The sequence below is a fragment of the Embiotoca jacksoni genome, unplaced genomic scaffold, assembly GCF_022577435.1.
Source record: "Embiotoca jacksoni isolate LCO1_2020_lvr unplaced genomic scaffold, fEmbJac1.0.p SCAF_17, whole genome shotgun sequence".
Lineage (NCBI taxonomy): Eukaryota > Metazoa > Chordata > Actinopteri > Embiotocidae > Embiotoca > Embiotoca jacksoni.
Window position 1 is genome coordinate 7,250,931 of NW_027185307.1, and position 9,160 is coordinate 7,260,090.

Below are 9,160 nucleotides of genomic sequence, written 5' to 3' on the forward strand. Positions count from 1 at the left end.
GGATTCATGTTGTTAAACAAATAAGCCTTTTATAACGGTTTCAAAAGTTATAAACTTTTAATTTACTGTAATCCTGAGGTGTGTTTTTTTGTTTTGCTACTCATGTTCACTTGGAATGAAAGTAACTTTTAGACGTCTTAGTTTATGACCTCTATAAAAACACCCTGGGTACTTAAATTTCCTTTACTTCTGTATTATTATCTCATTTATGACTGCATATTGTACAAACTGCTGTGTGACTTCAGGTGCTGTTTAAAAAAATGCTGACACATTAGAGAAATTAATATGCGACCATCGGAATAAAAATCCGAACAAAGCCACCCTGACAGGAGGACGGCATAAAAATCTGCGTATCAGCTTTGGTGATATTTCCGTGTTATTTATCTCGAATTCAATCTGGTAAAGATTTGTTTCAGAGGGATGCATTGTCGGAGGCACCAAATTAAATATTTACAACTATCGATGTCTCCCGGAGAGCCAGTGTTCAAAGTTTATATCGTAGGTCTTGTCAGACACTCGACAGTTCATCCATAATCTGAAATATTCAAACCGCAGCTCCGGCTAAACAGACTCCATCCTTTAGTTATTTTAAAAGTTTGACTCAGAGGGAGGAGAAGAACTTAGGAGCATTGATTGCTCTGCTAATGCCTCGATAACAAAACAACAAACCTGTTTACTGGCTCGTATGTGCCAAATTAATTGATGCAGATATTTCATATTGTCGTTCATGTCTGATCCACCTTGAAATCTCCACAAAGAATTAAATTCAAAACCTTCATTTAGAATTAGCCTTTTTTTTTTAACTCCACCAATTTATCTGACTTTAAATTGTGGTGCTGGTAATTCTTTGTAAAAAAAAAAAAGAAAGCTGATTACGCTAAAATAAACTAAAAATATACTATCTTACTTGTGATATGATACTTTATTTGTAATGGAACAGACTATTTTTATGATACATTCCCAGCATGACTCAGCAAAAACAAAGTATGTAACCTGACACAACCAAATCGAATCTAACACAATAGACAAATGCAACAAAAAGGGAAGCAATTTCAGGACAGTTTCAAGCTGGAAATTAGTCCTCATGGACAACACAAACTAAAACAAAGTTCCCTCAAACACTGCTGTGTGTGTGAGAAGTGTCTGACTCCAGGGACGCCCTGAAAAATTCAGTCAAAGTCACTCGTTTGTCAAGGTCCCCTACAGTGGCCCTAATTTTAACCATGTGTTCAGCCCAGGTGTCAATGCACCATGCTGCGTGGAGAATTAAAATAGAGTTGATGTCGTTTGGGGAGAGGACTTCATCCTAGATATCTCACCTCCAGCAGCTGTTGGCTGACCTAACCATGAAGCATCGCCGAAATACCTCTGAGCGAACCATCCGCTGCCACTGGATTATCTCTCCCTGTAATGTGCTTTGTGGAAATGGCTGGTTTAAAGGGGCAATGGGTGCGTTATTTTTTTTTATTTCTGCCCCGTAGCAAAAACATGGAATCTATCTATGGGGAATCTGTGACTCAGCAAAGGCATTTCAGTTATCGTGTGCCGTAATTAGGAAGAATTCTCCTGTCATATAACAACTGTTGGTGTCACTCACAGGCCACCGCTGCTCTGGGGGAGAAGCCTACTTGTCAGATTCGTGCAGGTGAACAGGTGAGTGTCAAACGCAGCAATGCAAATCAAAACTTCTACAAGTTGTCTTTAATTAACAAGACAAACTCAAAGAAAGCTAGAGCTTGTCATCTTCACTCTTTGAGCTCAGAACTCTGTTTGGTATTGCCATATACGTCAATATATTTAAGTTCGGTATAGTAAAGCCTATGTGTTTCCCATTTGCTGGGAAATGTCATCAAAGTCTTCTTTTGGATCCACTGTTTTATTCTGGAGTCATATATCACCTGGTGGTTATTATGCTAAATGCATCATGGAGGAGAAAAGAAGGAACAGAAACAATGTTGAGATGGTTAAGATTGACTTGAACAAAAAGATGGATACACTTGTGTTTAGGTGTGTTTAATGGGACTGTTTAAGGTTTAAGGACTGTTTGACATTTTTGGTAATACAGTACGCTTCTCCACATCTGAGCCAAGACTAAAAACAACCTGTCATTGTATGGGGACTCATGCTGGATTATTTACTGGCAGTTGGCTAATTTCTTTTAAACCTTTAGATTTATCAGTCTAGCTGTTTACCTCCACATTCAGTGTTTATGCCAAAACAAACTAAGCTAAACAACTTTATTTTTCTTGTATAAATATTTTGATATCATTATTTTTCCTCTAATTCTCTGCAGGATAGGAAATAAGTTTTTTTTTTGCCAAGATTCAAACTTTCTAAACCCTGTAAAATCTCACAACACCCAGACATGGACTGTTTCTCAGTCTCATGGATAAGTCCTTGGTAGGCTGCATTTCTAAGATGCCATGTCATCAAATCTCCCCGATGACTGGATGTCTAGGATCTTTTGAAATTCTACCAAAGGCCGAGTTCTTCACTCAGAGCATTTTCAAGGATGCTTTGGTATCTCCTCGGCATTCTTAAAGCACCCACAATCCTATCCACATGTACCAGTGAGATACCTGTCAGTGACACACTCCTCCAATATAAGGACTCTATAACACAGCAGTAGGTGGCGATAATGCTCCACCTGTTCATAATTCAACATTAATTGAAGCAGAAAAAGAAGAATGCTCGGAAGTTGTCTTGTTAATAAGCGCCTGAAGGAACCGACATGGAAGCACCTGTCATACCAAAGAAAGATCCTTCAGACTAAGAAACAGACACAATTTTCTGAGGTTTCTAAGGTAAACTTACCAGCTTGATATGGTCAGTTGGCACACAAATGCAATACTAGTATTCATCTAGACTTAAAGTTGAATGCTTGTGGCCAGAAACATATTAACTCAATGTCAACTCTCCCTTTATCTCTGTTTTTGGTCTCCACCAATTCCTGGAAAATACATGCGGCTCTTTAGCTGCTAAATACTTCACTATTTTCACCAACTAGTTCCTAACTCTGTCTGCAGGTGGTGTAGCATCAGTTTTTAGAACTTTCTTACTGAAAGCAGTAGTAGTAGAAGTAGTCATGTGACCCGCTGTTAATCTACAAATATTGATCATAGCAGCTTTAAGATAAAACGGGATGTTTACTATAAATCAGGAACTACCGCTACACAGATAGTTCTTCAGGCAACAGCCCTACTTGCACTTCTCACAGTGAAATACTGGATTTCTATTTGTTCAGCTAAACTAAGTCATCATATGATGTGTCCTTTCGGTGGAAAAGACAGCACTGCATTCTGACATTATTGAAGATAAAATAAAATACCACCCGTTGGTATCTAGAAAAACATCTCACATATCAAACATTTTTCTTTTTAGCCTGTATCATTGTCTGAACTTCAGATATTCATTGACTGATGCTCGGTAAGAGGGCAAGTGAAAACAAGCCGAAGCAGACTTACATTAGGTCGGGTAGAGAGGTATTGACCTTGCCCCAGCACTATTATTCCCGCTCTGGTTCTGATGTGTTTGTTTGTGTGATGATCAATGCACTTATTGAACAACACACGGCACGTATTGATCACGCTTTCTTTTTCCTACAGTGTGGGTGCTGAGTGGCCAGTGCTTTCTTCCACAGCCCAGTTTTGTCCACGCTGAAACCAGACATACAGTACCTCCACTAATGGACACTAAGCTGCCACTCAGCTAGAAGCCTTCACAGAGCTTGACTGAACATTTCATCCTCTTTTTTTCCCCTTAGAAGTGGTTCTTTTGAGATGGTAAAAAGTTTTCTTTTTTCCTTTGGCCCACATCTTTCCTTTTAAATCACACTGGCATTAGCAGGGTAATCTCAGTGCCTGGCTAACTAATGAATACTTTCAAGGCTCCATTTTTCAAAGGTACAGATTCCTTTGGAGACCAAGACACCTGAGAGTTTCCACAGTGATGTTACCAAGGTAATATGTCTCCTTTCTGGTGATTAAGTGTGTACATCTAGGATTTTTAATAGCTGCAACATAATGGTATTGTATCCATTTTTCTTGGGGGAAATGTCAAATACTCAGTTCCTGCAGGGTTGGGAATCACAGGTTATTCTTTAAGTTATAGGCATCCTTTTATTGCCATGATAATAGCAGAAACATTATTGAAGAGTTGTTGATTATTGATGTTTTTAGTGCGATTAAAATGTATTCAGAAGGGATAATGAAAATCACACTGTTTGATTTAACAATATCCAATTTGAAAACACAATTTATCTGGTCTCAGAAGAGCTAATGCATAATGCTTTGTTTTTAAAATCAGACTATTGCCCATAGCACTCAATAGGCAGCTATTGTTGTCCTAAATATATGGTAGGGGCCTTCAAAACCTATAAGTGTGACCACTAGCGGCTGTAGCATTTGTGATGGTAAAGTTTACATTAGGAGTTAGGTTGAGGGTAATTGGACGGATCAAACACAGACCTGGAGGAGGCCACTGTTCACTGTGAATATATGAATCTGACTATGCTACACTGAGGATTGTTTACAGGTGGATTGTTGCATCCTAATAGACGTAGACCTCAGGTTAAATTTTAAACTACTGGAGCAGCCGTTAACCTTCAACATTGACCACCATATTAACCTGTCCTGCACCAACTCTGCAACCACCGTCTTTGTTACTACGACTTCCACATTGTCAGACTGGCCACTGTTTTGTGATTGGTCCACCGTTCAAAGCAGCTGTGCATACCTTCATGCGCACAGGGTTTCCAGACTATAATTACAGTGAAGACAGAAGCTGTAAGCCATAGTCGGGCGGAGCCAGACCACCACTGTCAACATTTACTGTCAACATTTACTATGTAATTTAAATTCTGTAAAAATTGTAGGCAACATAACATTTTTCTTGAGCCTAATCAAGTAGTTTTGGTGCCTAAACCTAACCAACTACAACGGACTGGCAAAGAAGTGAGGGGAGAAGCAGGTATATATACACAGGAAGACAGAGACAACAGGATGCAGGTGGAAACAATCAGGGCGGGGAGGACAATCACAGAAGGCGGGAAAAAACAAGGGACTGGAAGGTAAGTGACCTGAAATGACACAAGAGGTAAGTACCAAAATAAAACAGGAAATAGAACCAGAAAAAACTTAACGGACAGGACGAGATGTGACAATGTGTGATGATAGCCGTCTTTTTAATACTATAACACTCAAGCTGGGTGCTTTGTTGGTGATTAATTCCCATGACAGAAATAATAGACCAAATATTTGCATATACGACAAAAAGTTAAACACCTTCTTCATTATCTTGTGATTCAAACAATGTCATTGCGGTCTGTTAAGTCAGTGCCGGGCCTCATCATGTCAACAGAGTGAGACAACACATGGGAGACAAAGTGACAGAGAAGTGAGACTGAGTCACATAGTAATATTACGCAGTGGTACCGAGACAAGCCATCGGGAATCAAGCGTTACCATACTTTTTCCCAGCTCTTTAAACTACTTGACACTCCTGACGTGTCAGTGCAGGGAAGTGTTTGAAATGTAAAAAGTGAAATCCCATCGTGGCGCAATACAGTTGATGGATGTCAAATATGGCTGTGATGGCAGGGAGAGTCACGAGTGAAGGGGAAGCGACACCAACCACCAACACATGGTGAACGCAGGTTTGATGCTGCAGCGACAGGTTTCTTCTGCACTCTGAGTAGATGCAACTGTAACTGGGAAACATAAAGTAAACGGCGTGTACCTGACGAGCAGTCGACGGGCCCAAGACACCACTGAAAAAAATAAACTGTTAACTGTTACCTGGTTAAATGAAAATATAATTCATTGATTGGATTTACAATACAATTGAGGAATAATTACATTTATGCGGCATGAGCGCTCTGAAATCTCCGGTTAATTTTATAGCTGCACATACAAAGTGAAGAGGACAACAAAAAAATTACTGAAGCAAAATTTTAAATATTAATGTGGACTAGAGCCTTTGATATTGTTTGATATTGTGATAAATCCAGTCTTATCTCTGCAGATACAATGTAGAGGCTAAATAAATCTGACTTACACATGTGGAGTATGTCGTGAGGGGACGACAACAAAAATCAAATTATTTTTATCAGCAAAATTATATACATTGAAAACCTGCACCATTGATTGCCTCACCTTTTTGATAGCTCATCAAATCTCTTCGTTTTTCTTTGAGCTACAACCCCGTTTCATGAAAAGTTGGGACGCTGTGTAAAATTTTAATAAAAACAATGATTTGCAAATCTCATAAACCCCTATTCAATTGCAAATAGACCAAAGACAACATATCAAATGTTGAAAGGGGGAAAATTTCTTGTTTTATGCAAAATATGCGCTTATTTTGAATTTGATGCCAGGGGCATGTTTATCACTGTTTAGCATCACTTCTTGTTTTTACAACACTCTGTAAATGTTTGGGAACTGAGGAGACCAGTTTCTGGGGTTTTGGAAGTGAAAAGTTGGGTGATGAGTGTCTTTAAAACATCCAGAAAGTCATTCAGTCAGATATTTTATTAATATGTCAGTAAGTTAGAACTCTGCAGTGTGCTCTTTTAATGAAAGTTACCATTACTCCCGACTTTAATGTTGGCTAGTTTGGTGTCCAGTTTTATTTTTAACACTTTGATAGTTACTTTCTGAGAAATACATGTCATTATAATGTGTGTTTTTAGAGAAAGAACAACTCCCCTATTTATTTTACATGGTGAAGCTCTGCGAGGACATAAAGACTGACGTCACTCTTCACTCTTTAGATGTCAAAGTCAAAACCAAAGCAAATGACTGAATATAGAAGTGCAGAGATTTGAAGTAGCACTGTTTGATTTCTGTGTCATGCTCTTCCCTGCAGTGTGTGTGTATAGTATCAACCTGAGTACACACTGGCTGTTTTCCACGGATGTAGTGTGTGCTGTGGACAAACAGCGGGGCCAACCATAGCGTCAACACCCTCTCTATATACACTGATAGACTGAACAAATCCAGGGTCAAATAAAAACTCACAAAGCTCAGATGCCTGGGAAAAAAAAAATATGGAGCAACTTAACTATTTTATATATCCTTCATTTATAGTTTCATTTTGCCTTGATAAGTGTAAAGTTCCCATGATCGCAATCTCCATTGTGTATTAAACCAGCTAATGAAATAAATCAAAGAAGTAAGTGATAAGCCATTTGTCATTTTGTCAATCAGGCTGGATCTGTTTTGACAGTCATTATTTCAGAGCAACAGGTATTATTCACACACACATAAATATATATATATCTCCTCCTGAAAAGGCAGTTATATCAGTGTTGTCCGTGTTGTGCTAATAGGATCGGCGACATCTGTCTCATCAGAAATAGAATTGATTCAGCACCAAGCCCATGGCAAGACACCTGATGTGCAAACACTTTGAGACATGTGAGACTCACAGCTTTAGCTTTTGCAAACCACTCTGAGAACAGTGCCTGGACTGCCTGTTTTTGTTTTTTTCTTCGGTTATCGAGTCAATGACATCGTCAGTCATATCTTGATGTTTTCATGCTGTATAAGGCCGTGCTAGCTAAATAATCCTCCTCCTTTACTGTTTGTTTTCTCTGGTTTCAGAGAAAAATGAGGCCACTCTTGAAAGATTCTGATATTCTCATTTGAAGTTTCTTTGACTTTAAAGAGAGGGAGATGTCGGTCAGAGAATTAGCATCACGGTAGCATTGTTCACCTTCAAAGAGGCGGGCTAATTCCCACTATCTTTGATGTTCCTGCAGGTACGGCATGTCGGGGGGAGACGGGAGGAAAAAGGTGACGACCTGAGGGAGAGAAGGAGGCCTGCTGCAAATGCGGGCTGAGATGGTCATCTGTGCTGAAATTAGCCAACATTCCTGTGTCTTTCCCTTTATTTGGAGAACAAAAGAGCATCTCTGGTGCTGCAAATACAGTTTGCTCTGCTGCTGGCAGCCCTGCAGCTTTAATAAGGATGGGATAATCAGCCGTATTGTGGGTCCAGCCTCCGGGCTCTGGCAACGAATCAACCAAAAGCAGTTTATTGGACGGTAAAGACACCAACATGGCTAAAAGTCCCTCGGCCTGGCAACCGGACTGTTGGGCAGCCTCCAGGGTTTGGAAAGCACAGTGTGTTTTTTGGCAGCTCGCATGCCACAACCAGGGAAAGTAAATGAAAACCTTCCTCTTCGCTTCTCATCTACAGGAATTAAAGTGGCCTTGAGCGAGCTCCATCGAGTCTGCCTCAGTGGATCTGCTGAAAAAGAGTAGTATAACTCTTCCATATATGTAGATGTTGCGATGACTGAGCGGCTGAGGTTAGAGACAGGGCAAAGACGCACTGACACAAGTGACACTGTTATCTTTGAACTTACCTTTGAAGTTCACAGAAAATGTCCAATGTATTCTCTCATTATCCTCTTTTACTGTTTCCTGAAACTCGTGTCCAACCAGCTGAGAATCTCTTCTTTGTCTGCTCTGCGCTGATGAGCAAATGCACTCAGTAACCTAGATTGTTGCCTGGGAAGAGCTTCATTATGGAGCAGGAGAAAATACCTTTTTTTTTTTTTGCTTTTGCGTATCCCCCAAAGACACAAACAGGTGTGGGTGAAAAAATAATGCATGGCACGATTTTACTAAAATCTTCTGCATTTGCTACGACTTTATTGCAGGTATAAATATATATGAACTCTATTGACAGTTCTTGTTTCCTGTTTTTTAAGCAATGTAAAAAAAACAAAAAAACGGGTAAAGTTTGTGTGTTGATAACTATATACATTGCGGCCACATTATTTATCACTATGTTACTTTTTAACAATGAAGGATTTAGTCATGTTTGTCGCCATCTGTGGCTGAATGACCCTTTTTACCAGTTCAATGAAACCAGATTCAAAACTACAGTTTACATTTGGCTTGTGTCTTATAGCCAACTAGACATCGATACCCCCCCCCCCCCGCCCCTCCCGCCCACTGCATGAACTGTAATAACTTTGGTGATCTCCATATATTTTATATAGAAAAGGCTCTAGCAGTACGCTCATTAATGAACCAAATGATCACCATAGCAACACCAGCCCCGGCGAGCTTCACAAATCCCTGCGCCATGCAGACAGCCATTTCCCCAGTGGGTCGCCGTTAATGAACTTAAACCAAGTAAAGCTTACCTG